At 42.6% G+C, this 12,912-nt stretch overlaps 1 protein-coding gene across 1 annotated transcript in view; it reads left to right on the plus strand.

The window, feature by feature from the left end:
• The window catches only part of kcnb1 (potassium voltage-gated channel, Shab-related subfamily, member 1), a 40,389-nt gene that overhangs the window by 24,703 nt on the left and 2,774 nt on the right, over window positions 1-12,912 (plus strand). The window lies entirely within an intron of this gene.

The following is a 12,912-nucleotide window of genomic DNA, read 5'->3' on the forward strand; positions in this document are numbered from 1 at the left end:
AATCTTGCAGCTGTGATCAGGCAGATTTCAGATCAGAGTTACACGAATCACAGTATCTGTCGCCATGACCTTAACACCCCTCGAGAGTGACCAGTCAATGATCTTTGACCTCAACAAATTTGGACTTAGTTGGACTCAGTAATGCGAGGATGTAGTAGACTTCTGGAAAATTCTCCGGCAGGAGTGTGTGAATAAAAGCTGTCTTTGTCCCCCTTCGTCATTTTTCTCTTTTATTTCGCCTGCTTTTGCAACACCAGGAAAAGTTCAGTCGGTATCGCCATGGCAACTGTCATCCGTGTGACGCCAACACTCGCAGCTTCCTATTCAGGCGTCATTGTTGACTGCCTGTCTGTGCACGTGCGCGTTTTCTGCACTTCCCCTCGGCCGCATCTATAGAGAACGCGCTGCTTTTACAGGATTTGATGCAGCAATATGTAACGTGCAAGTTGATCACAAATTCATTGGAATGAGCGGTACAGAAAATAAATGGATAGTTTCTAATAAGGAAAATAAACGGGACATCTAATTGCCATGGTGACTGCGGTACATCCACTTTGTCGCTCATGATTTTGGTGGCGCAGCCAGCAAAGCTTTCTTGTAGTGTTATCAATTACAATCAGTGCTAATGTTACTTATTGATGCAGGCAGGCTGAATTTGATTAGTCACTTTGATTTTTCTTTTTATATCTAATCAAACGAATAGCGTTGCAAAGTCAAATTTAACTTACTGTTAAAATCCATCCATCCATTTTCTTTGCCGCTTATCCTCACGAGGGTCGCAGGAGTACTGGAGCCTATCCCAGCTGTCAACGGGCAGGAGGCGGGGCACACCCTGAACTGCTCGCCAGCCAATCGCAGTGCACGACGAGACAAACAGCCACACTCACAATCACAACAAGCGGCAATTTAGAGTGTCCAATTAATGTTGCATGCTTTTGGGATGTGGGGGGGGGGGGGGGGACCGGAGTGCCCGAAGACAACCCACTCAGGCACGTGGAGAACATGCAAACTCCACACGGGGGGGCCGGGATTGAACCCCGGTCCTCAGAACTGCGAGACCAAAGCTTTCCAGGTGCTCCACCGTGCCGCTCTGCTAAAATAAAATAAAAATAATAAAAAAATACCAATGTGCTTGCTCACCGTCATGCTAATCGGCAAAACTTGAATTAAGGTAACTGGGCTCTTTTTGTTTGTTGTTTTTGTTTTCAGAAAAATGTTCAAAAACAACTTGGGTAATTATGCTCTAGGCCAGGGGTGTCAAACTCGTTTTTGTCGCGGGCTAGATTGTAGTTACAGTTAACAGTCATGACTGTGAAACCCTAAAAATATTTAATAGTAGTCATATTACACATGAAATTTATGAGCTAGCATTATATTCAGAAATTGAGGGGAATGCGTTTTTCAACCATTCACGTTTGGTCAAGCAAAATTGCTTGCAATATTTGAACGTAATCATTTATGATATAGGACAATTTGAAATGTTACTTGCAGATTTTTTCACAAGACTCGTGCAAGTTGACAAACATGATTTGCCTCCGCGGGCCACATAAAAGAATGTGGCGGGCCGGATCTGGCCCCCGGGCCTTGAGTTTGACACCTGTGCTATAGGCTAATGAAAGATACAATCAATTTTCTATAACGGCGTCCTCACTAGTTACGGCTGAGACGGAGCCAATACCCGCTGACTTTGGGTGAAGGGGTGTGGTGCACACAAGACTGGCAGCCACCCAATCAGATCAGATAGAGATGAACAACCATTTGTATTTCTTCTTCTTTTCCTTTCGGCTTGTCCCGTTAGGGGTCGCCACAGCGTGTCATCTTTTGCCATCTTAGCCTATCTCCTGCATCTTCCTCTCTAACCCCAACTGCCCTCATGTCTTCCCTCACCACATCCATAAACCTTCTCTTTGGTCTTCCTCTCGCTCTTTTGCCAGGCAGCTCCATCGTACCAGCACCCTTCTACCGATATTCTCACTCTCTCACCTCTGGACATGTCCAAACCATCGAAGTCTGCTCTCTCGAATCTTGTCTCCAAAACATCCAACTTTGGCTGTCCCTCTAATGAGCTCATTTCTAATCCTATCCAACCTGCTGACTCCGAGCGAGAACCTCAACATCTTCATTTCTGCCACCTCCAGTTCAGCTTATTGTTGTTTCTTCAGTGCCGCCGTCTCTAATCCGTACATCATGGCCGGCCTCACCACTGTTTTGTAAACTTTGCCCTTCATCCTAGCAGACACTCTTCTGTCACATAACACACCAGACACCTTTCGCCAGCTGTTCCAACCTGCTTGGACCCGTTTCTTCACTTCCTGACCACACTCTCCATTGCTCTGTATTGTTGACCCCAAGTATTTGAAGTCATCCACCCTCGCTATCTCTTCTCCCCGTAGCCTCACTCTTCCCCCTCCACTTTTCTCATTCACGCACATATATTCTGTTTTACTGTGGCTAATCTTCATGACTCTCCTTTCCAGTGCGTGCCTCCATCTTTCTAATTGTTCCTCCGCCTGCCCCCTGCTTTCACTGCAGATCACAATATCATCTGCGTATTTACATTCACAATTATAGAGAATTTAAAAATCATTAATGAACTCAAAATGCCCGTTTTTAGAACGAGAACTCAGGGTTCCGAGTTCCCTGGAGAAAACCCACACCATTACTGAGCTGATATTGAAATGAGGAGTAACCAGTAGATCATTAATGACTGTCCAACCAAATGTTTTTTTGTTTTTTTTTTTGTACTTGGTTCGGGAGTTTTACGCGCATATACTCATGTGGAAGCAGATTCAGATCACGCCTCTTCCCTCCTTCCCGTTTCCTCAAAACCGAACCACGTTTCCACAACACGAAAAAAAGCCATCTCCCGTCCATTTTCCAGCCGTTCCGAATACAGTCAAAAGCCAGACGTGTAAAATTCCCGGCTCCTCTGGTGTGCCAGACCCCCGGTTATATACTCTATTTATAAGGCCACTCAAGAGCGGCCAGGTTTTAAATTTAGATGCTGAGTCTGGATTCTCTCCTTCATCTGAAATTCATGAATAATTGAGGGGCGGAGGAGATGAGGTGATATTCATTCAGGAGATGGATGATCCAAGTATACTGTAGATTTCCTCCCTGCATTAGCGGTTTACTTGAACGCGGGGGGTTGTGTGCAATGCACTTTTGAGGATGCGAGCGCTGTATGAGTTCAGGAAAAGTTTGAAAATTACTTCTGGAGGACGACTGCAGGGTTGTAGTATGACCCCAAAATGCGACAAAGGTGGCACAGTTGAGGTAAAACAGCAAAGGAATAGCTCCATCCATCCATTTTCATTGCCGCTCATCCCCACAAGGGTCGCGGGGCGTGCTGGAGCCGATCCCAGCTGTCAACGGGCAGCAGGCGGGGTACACCCTGAACTGGTCGCCAGCCAATCGCAGGGCACATAGAGACCCACGCAGGCACGGGGAGAACATGCAAACTCCACACAGGCGGGGCTGGGATTGAACCCTCAACCTCAGAACTGTGAGGCCAACACTTTACACTGTAACGCTAAGGGTTACGGGAAAGCTGGAGGCAAACCCAGCTAGCTTCAGGCGAAAGGCGAACTACGCCCCGAACTGGTCGGCAGTCAGTCGCAGGGGAGATATCGACACGATCACTGAGCGGGAATCGATCCCACGCTCCCCGCAACAAAGGCAGGCGTGTGTACCACTACACCATCAGTGACTCCCCGCACATAATTATTTAGAGATCATTACTAATAAAGTTTGATTCATTGAGATACCAAGGCAGATTCCTTGAAGTGCTCTACACAAACTTGGAGATAAATGTGCTTTTCGATAACATATCGTAGGTAATAATAGATGGAATGATGATTCCCTGCTTCTTTGCTTGAATAAACTGTCGCTATGATTATTTATGAACTGAAAATTGCAGCAGACCGTTGGACCGATTAGAAAGGTTTTGGTTCCCGCTTTAAATCCATGTTTCATACCACTGTACATATTTATCCAACAAGACATTTACATCATCAAGATAAACTGGCTTCTGCTGCTCCAAAGTCTCCCCTTCCCGTCTCCATGGAAACGCCGTCTCTTTCACAGGTTCCGAGGCAGAACCCTTCTATATTCTGAATCAAGGGTGCGAATTATTCCCCGTTATTCAACGCTCACATCACGACTTTATTGCTGTTTATCACCGGCGCCGGCGCCATCAACGACCGCCGCGGAGTGCGGTGAAAACATCCGGAGCCGAGGACGCCCGCCAGCGATGACAAAAAAAATAAAAAATAATAACAGATGGGGACATTTATGGAGTTTGCGCGGTGTGAACTGTGACATTTAAGACAGTGGCGCAACGGAGCCGTGTGGAATATTGATGGAAGCGAGAGGAACGGCTGAGTGAAATAAGGCGGAAATCAGGGGGAGACGAGTAGCTGGGGAGGGAACGTCAGCGAGACCGCGTCAGACTCACGTCCAGGACCGCGGCGCTGCCTAATGTTGAGCTTCAAGAGGGTCGTCATGGCGATATATAACCTGGGTTTTGCGTGGCATCTCTTTTGGCCTGAGACTAGATGAAGGGGGAGAGAGTTGGCAGGGGGCCGGGGGGGGGGGGGGGTAAATGGAGCTGCCTCGTGGGAGCGCGGGATCGCGTTAGTCTTGTCGCGCGTTTTCCCAGATGGATCAGGTACTTCCTGTGGGAATCACGGGAACGGGAGAACCGGGCGGCACGTGGAATCCGCATGCTTTCTAAGAAGGAAAAGCAATGAGACTTGTTTTTTTTTTTTTTTTTTTTTAAGGGATGCTGATGAAATTGTGTCAGTGGCTCACGCACACGTAAACGAGAAGTGAAGAATTTATTTTTCAACGCAGTGTGAAGTCAGAACTCCAGCACACACTGAGATTAATACAAAATTTGTTTGGGTAGTAATAATAATACAGTACTTATAGTCCCTGTTGGAAAGCTCGTCTTTTCACAATTGTTATGTTACATGTAGACGTGAGTACTGCAGATAGGAGTGCGGCGATGACCTACCGACCCCTTGCCTGTTACAAAACTAATATTTTTTTCTTTTCAGTGTTGTTATACTGTAAATATTTTATAATGCTGTATTTTCATGTGTGTACAAAGAGTCAACGGATGAAAGGAAGTTCACCATTACATCATTCAGTGCAGTCCAAAACGTGTTTTTTTGCTGACAAGTAAAATAAAGAGGTCATTTTGAGAGTCAGAAAAACGTTTTTATATTATTCTATGTATTAGAGGAAGAGGGCATTCTCCGATCCACTTCAATCTTTCATTTACGCACCTTCGTGTCTATGGAAGTAAATATGTGATTTGAATTTGAAATGAAAACTGATCACATTTTCAATAGTTGCTACAATTGGCTGTCTGAAATTCACCGTCTGTGCCACCAGGCAGGGTTACTTTAGGTCAGAAGCGAACACCCAGCCAATCGCAGTTAAGCTTTCTTAGTCACGTGACGTCACATACTAAGAAAGCGTAACTGGATTGGCTGGCTGTTTGGTTCTGACCTGAAGTAATCCTGCAAGGTGGCACAGACGGTGAATTTCAGACAGCGAATTGTAGCCAGTTGAATTGTTAACATTGAAAAGTTACAGTGAAATACAACTATTGAAAATGTGATCACTTTACATTTTAAATTCAAATTCTGGTGGCACATATTTACTCCCGTACATGTCATATACGCAGTCGAGGTAGAGAAAACCTAAAGTGCCACTGTCCATTGATTTTTTTCACCGCAGTTTTATACAGGATGGCATTGTTGGCCAAGACCTATAATGACATGAAAACTGAGCGTCCCCCTGACCACTGTCAGATGGACACATTGCCATTGTAGTTGTGATAATTTTACTGGTGAGGATAAGGGCATTAATGAGCTTTTTTCGCTCTTCCCGTGACCCTTGTGAGGATAAGCAGCTCCAATAATGGATGGATGGATGTTTATTGCGCTCAACTAAAACTGAAAGTTTTTCTTTTTTTAGGTGGGACATGCTCATTGAAGAGAAAAAATGTAGGCCACCTATTAATTAAAACAAGTACGTTCACCATAATGGCGTTATGGTGAGGGGCATATTCAATAATTTGTTTTTCTTTGTTGGTTGTGGTTTTTTTTTGTATATTTGTTTTTTCTTCAAAACACATCTATGGCGCAAAAAAAATAATAATAAAAGACTGGGGATCATTGATCTAACATGCTAGCGTTCCATCCCCTTTTTATTGAGGGTCCTCCAAACATTCATTCAGTCATATTCTAGTAAAATTAATTTAATTGGCTTTGTTTCGAACAGAATTAAAAAAAAAAAAAAACAACCATTATACTTCATAGTGCAGTCTGATCGTGTTATTTAATTATATTTAAATTAAAAGTGGACTCAATCTTTTTCAAAAATTGAAACATCATTCACAAGTCCCGGTATAAATCCATGCTTCAGTGATTTTAGGCCGCCCTCAGCTGTCTGACAATCACACCTCTCTGGTGTTTCTGCCTTCACTCGCGGCCTACACGCACTGAGTGTGTCTGAAATCTGGAACGGAAATTGCTTTCAATTGCTTGATGACTCTGCATACTTTGCACGATTGTCATTACATCATCATTACCGGTAGCTTTTCATTGCGCAATAACTTTCCATACGTGCCATTTTGTGTGCCGCCCATCTATCCATAAATGTATATTTGTCGTAGTGGCTGTGCTGTTGTTCTCCTGGAGCAGCTCTCCACTTGCAAAAGCCAATTCGATTCAAATAACAATTAACATCTGTCTACGTTTATAGTATGTAGTCAATAGAAAATGGAACCGTGTGATTTCTGCCAGGCCAATCAGAAAAGAAAGGTAATAATTATGAAAGGTTTGCAGTACAGTATAGTATAGAACAGTGTCAGCATAGTTTAACTATTGTGCTAAAATTTGTCAAGAGGTTACTTAGTTGAAAAGTGCAATAATTTACCAAGTTAATTGTAAATATCGAACCACAGGTATAGTTATTACTATGTAATGTATCACTATGCATTTTGAAGTGATTCAACATAATAGCAGATAAAGGAAAAAAGGTAGTAATTGGTAAACAAACAAAAAATGATTTAACACAAGTCCCTTGAGTTGTATTTTCTCCTTAAAATTGAGACAATAGTTTATTTCAGTTATCAGAGTCCCCTTGTTTACAGTCTGTTCATGCACTGCATCCTAATGAGAACTCTATCCCATAATATGACATGCTAATAACACTCACTAAATAAATAATATGTGAGAGCTGCACTCTAAACTACGGCCACAATTATAAACATTGTTCGAGTAATAACCTTTCTGACAGTCATCAAAACTGGAAATAGTTATTTAGCCAGAATTCTGTCACGCAATAGAAGTATTTTTTTTTGCCGCTAATGAGAAAGAATATTTGAAAGTCACTCCCAGCGTGTTCCCCTTTAAACAACGGAAATGTTTGTATCACAGAGTGGGGCCTCCGATTTCAGTCCTCCCGGTCCAGCCCGCTTGAATAAAAAGCCCGTCATGAAGCCATTAAAGCTGCCGGCAAACAGCAAAGCAGGAGGAGTCAGCAAATATTAGCGAAACCTTCTCAGTGAAATGCAAAAAAAAGAATCTCAAAGCCCAGTTTGGTTTGGTGGCTGAATGCAAATGTCAGCTCTGTTCGATGAAGGGTGGGGGGGGGGGGGGGGGTAATTACACCAACAACACACTGCCACCACTCTTTTACTGTATATGATCCATGCAGGGACACCACATTCATTTTCATCAAAGACTAAATCGGAATGGGCCAGCATGGTGACATTTATACATCTGCCACAACTCTGAGGTTTGAGATTCGAATTCACTTGGGATAGGTTTCAGTTACCTGCGACCCTAATGAGGATAAGCATTATAGAAAATGAATGGAAGGATGGTTGAATCACGACATTACATCTTCTATCCTAGGTGTGTCAAACCTTTTCACAATCCTGCCCTATACAAAAAAAATATCAAAGGATTACGTGAGGTACTTCAACATTCTTTACCTTAAAATCATTAAAAATTATTTAATAAAACTAATTACGTAACAGTTTTATCCATCCATCCATTTTCTTTGGAGCTTATCCTTACGAGCTGTCAACGGGCAGGAGGGGGGGGGGGTTACACCCTGAACTGGTTGCCAGCCAATCGCAGAGCACATAGAGGAAAACAGCCGCACTCACAATCACACCTTGGGGCAATTTAGAGTGTTCAATTAATGTTGCGTGCTTTTGGGATGTGGGAGGAAACCGGAGTGCCCACCCGGAGAAAACCCACGCAGGCACGGGGAGAACATGCATCGAACACCGGATCCTCAGAGCTGTTCCATTGTTCCGCCTAACAGTTTTATCTATATTGTAATTATTTTCAGAATGATTTTCTTTTAAGGGAAATGAGGCAAAAAAAAAATGGAGGGCTTCTCAGGATGGGCAGCCATGTATCCCACTGGAATAGAGCTGCCCCTGCGCTGAGCAAACAAAAACAAGGAACCTACAAGACTCGCACACACTTTTTCTACACTTCACATCAACCTGAAGATCGTGTCGTGGGTCGTTGTCAAATGTTAATTTTAGCATACCGTGTGCCGCAGGCTGCTAAAAATAGGGCAGCGGGCTGCAAATAGCCCACGGGCCAGACTTAAGTATTAATGCTCCATTAACGGGAATTATTTGACTTGCAAGGCTATTTGGCCCAATATGTATGTGAGTTAACAAATATATATAAAGATATAATAAAGATACAAATATATATATGTATAAAGGAAAAGTAACGAACAAATGAGAAATGAGCAAAGGCCGTGCAAGTTTAAAATATCTTTTAAATGTCTTCTAAACACACCACAAAGATTAACAACACTGTGATATTTCATCCATCCGTTCATTTTCTTAGCCGCTTATCCTCACAAGGGTCGCGGGAGTGCTGGAGCCTAGATCCCAGATGTCATTGGGCAGGACACCCTCAACTGGTTGCCGGCCAATCGCAGGGGCACATTGAGACAGACAACAGTCGCACTCACAATTGACCCCTCCGTGGATATTGCGCAATCCGCGTCACCGACCAATCAGAGGCCAGAGATCTGCATAAACCAAAGCCCGTTTTTGCTCCCGCCATTTTCTCAGACAACATTGCATGGTCCAGTATAGGTTTAGTTAGCGTTTGGGTTATTTAACAAAAAATATGGTTAAGAGGTGTAGTCACGGACTTTGCAATAGTGACGACAGGTATCCTGAAAGGCTAGTTGGTGGAGTTCGATTCGTACCCTTTCCAAAACCGAAGACCCAGTACGAAAAATGCCTTCGATGGATCAAAGATTGTGGAAGACCGCATCATCAACTAAATCCATCTAATATCAACCGGAACAGATATGTTTGCACAAATGTATGCCTTATATTTGAGTTTCAATACATGTCTCGTATAAATAAATGAGACGTTCTCCGCTAGCATAAGACCGCTACGTGTGAACGAGGGCAGATAGACAAAATCACTGAGCGGGATTCGATCCCACGCAGGCGTGTATACCACTACACCATCAGTGACTCCCATTTTAATAATTAAAAAAGTCAAATAAAATAACTGAGAAAAATTGGGAAAAATCACTTTGTATTTTGAAACAAACAATCAGAATTTACTTTGTGAGGTCTTTGACTCAGTAAAACGATTCCCTTTTCAGTGGTGGACTTCGGTTGGACCCAGATGAGAACCGGTGTCACCTTGTCTTAAAAAGCTAATATTGTGTCTATTGTGCCACATGAGATGAGACACTCCGTGGTGTGATGTATCAGGTCTCTAGTGGGATTTTCTGTCAGTCTGCTCTCTCTCTCTTCTGGATATAAATATCAGCTTCATTTTTTTTTCTCAAAGGCACCCAAAATACATTTGAGTGTCAAATATCATTTGTGTACATGAAATACTAAAACACAGCCATTAATAGGTTTTTTTTTTTTTTTTGTTCTGCCAGTCCACACAAGATGCTATAAATACTCAATAATTTGGTTGTTTTTGCAATCATGTCTGCCGCACTGTTCAGCCCTGTTTTTTTTTTTTTTTTTTTGTCTTTTTCGTGGGGTGATGTATAGTGCAACGGTTTCATTAAATTAGCAGCCAATGACAATAAAGCTGCCAGGAAGGAAGGAAGGAGGGCGGGCGGGCGATAACGACAGGCAGGCGGTGCGCAGTCACCACAGGGACGCCGGCCAGTGGGAGATGTGCAAGGGTTTCAGAGTGAAACCCGACTTCATAACCATAATCTTACACGGTGGCGCCGGCGTGTCTTCATTAGTGACCTTTTTATAGAATGTCAATCCTATTACCTCGGCTAATTTTTTTTAAATCTTAACCCATCACGGCGACAGTCTCCTGCAGATTGAAATGAAGTATTTGTTTGGGGTGCGATTGAACTCTTTCTGTGACGAGGTGTGGACTTGAGTCACGTGACTTGGGCTCGTGTTTAGACTTCGTGATAATATGTTCATAGTCTTTTAACTCGACTCGGATTTGAACAGCCATGACCATTGACTTGAAAAGACTAAGCACTAAGAAACCAATATTTAATTTCTCTCTACAGCTACACTGTGACAGCTAAATAAGGTATACATTCCCATCACCACTGTTAAAGTACACAAACGACAACCAGATTTAACGTAACAACAAGGATGTTACTGATTCATTCATTGTCCTTCCATACCGCTCATCCTCACTAGGGTCACGGGCAACATTCCCTCTAATTTTTGACGTGTCTGAGCAAACACACTAAGGCCGTGAGCGCTCCCTGTGACCACTGTGAGCAACATCAGACGTACGCAGTGTGGTTAGATCAGTGTCATCCATTGAAGTTAGATGGCTCATTAAAAGTTCAGAATAAATTTCCATCACAACATTTTTAAGAACAATTTTGTGTTTTTGCAAACTTGTACTGAAAATGTCAACAAACAAAAAAATACATTGCAATACAAATACATACCAAGCCAACCATGAACTATAAATTTGACATCTCGCTTCCAACTTTGTTTCTTTCCTTTTTTGTTTTTTTTCAACCCACAATTATATCCCCGTCTGTTTTTCTTGGTGTAAAGCTAAATTATTGGTTGCAGAATATCTTTTGAAAGAATCTGTTGAAATCTGAAATGATGCTCCAAAACAGTTTTAAGGTTAATGTTATGTTGCCTCCTATATTTAACCCATTCGTGGGCAACGTCCCATTTTTGGGACATCATGATTTTCACGCATCATATCCTTCAGTATATCAAAATATTTAAGCGTTTTAATCTCATTCTGTTTTTTTGGGACGATCTACTAAGAAAACCCAAGTACCCTCTCGCGGGTACAGTCGCACTTTTGTGACGAGATTATAAATTCGTGAAGTTATCATATAATTAACCATAAACAAAAAAAGAAGTGTTATTTCCTTGATTGTTGATTCTGTTAGGAGGCTTTTATATCTCAATAAGGCAAAAAAATTGTCACCCTCCCCATGAATGGGTTAAAATAAAGAATTATCTGTATCATCTGTACTTTCATCCTCAATCAGGCTGTGGCAAGGTGGAATTTTAACATTATACACCCTCTCATCCTGCACTTTCTACTTTGGCTTCAGACCAGTACTTTCTCACTCAAAAAAGAGAAAATCTCGTCCAGTTTCACCACTTTTTCTTCAATTATTCACATACCCCATTGTTTGTAATTATGAGTGTACGCCTTTAAAATGGAGGGGGTAAACTAGGTAAACTAGGAAGTAGAGTGTGTGACCCGGTGTGGCCGAGCAGCAGCTCTTTGTGAGAGGCAGTGTGTTGCAGTGTTTTGAAAAAAAAAAAAAAAAAAAAAAAAAACATGTCAGGCTGTAGTTCACTGCGCTGGATCTGTTTTCCTCTGCGCTGAGTGTGCGACAAGTGCGCAAACGCGCAGTTGCTCAGCTTAAAGGGAACATTGGTCACAGGGTGTGTTGGAGCCTATCCGAGCCGACTCTGGACGACATGCTGGTCGTCAGCCAATCGCAGGGCACATATCAACAAACAATCATTCACACTCACATTCACACATATGTGGAATTTAGAGTCTTTAATGAACCTACCATGGGAAACCAGAGTAGCCGTAGAAAACCCACGCAGGCACGGGGACGTCATGCAAACTCCACACGGGCGGGGCCGGGATCTGAACCCTGGTCCTCAGAACTGTGAAGCAAACGCTTTACAGCTGCTACACTGTGCCACCCTAAATAAATACCTATAAAAATAAGAATAACACAATATTCACATTTGTACGTTTTTTTTTAAAGGGGTGGGGGGGGTTGTTAACTGAAAGCTACAATAATCAAAATGATAACCAAGATAAAGATTCAGAGTGAAATATATTTCGTGATTTTTTTTTTTAATTGAACCCCTGGAATGATGTTTCCCATAATATTGTAATTTTACTCACAGAGCCATTTCCTGAAATTATACAGTCATTAAGTATATGAACTACAGAGAGGAGGAGGAGGAGGAGGAGGAGGAGTACAGAGAACAGCAAATAAACAGATAGGATCTCTATTCTTGTCTGCCACGATGCTATGGCAACAGTGTCCTGCTGCTCGGATTGGTCGTAGATAAGATTGCCTCTTTGGCCATTTGGCAGTGGCCGCTTTTCCTTGTGGGAGTGAACAAATTATTAGGCAGTGGTCAAAGCCCAGGCTGTCAAGCACCCTCTTTACAAGCCCTGTCTTCATCTCCTCCAGACAATTTAGAAGGAAGCTCTGCCTCACGCGCTCAGTTTGTCAACACCGACAGCTGATAGGTTACATTTAGCATTCAAATGCATTAATATATAAATTGGTCCTTTTATCTTAGCTGTGTCATTGATTAAACCCCCTAAAATACATTGTCCGTGCAACAGTGTTTCATGCTTTATCATTTGATGATATAATGTTTTA

This window comes from Syngnathoides biaculeatus, chromosome 10 (assembly GCF_019802595.1).
Source record: "Syngnathoides biaculeatus isolate LvHL_M chromosome 10, ASM1980259v1, whole genome shotgun sequence".
Lineage (NCBI taxonomy): Eukaryota > Metazoa > Chordata > Actinopteri > Syngnathiformes > Syngnathidae > Syngnathoides > Syngnathoides biaculeatus.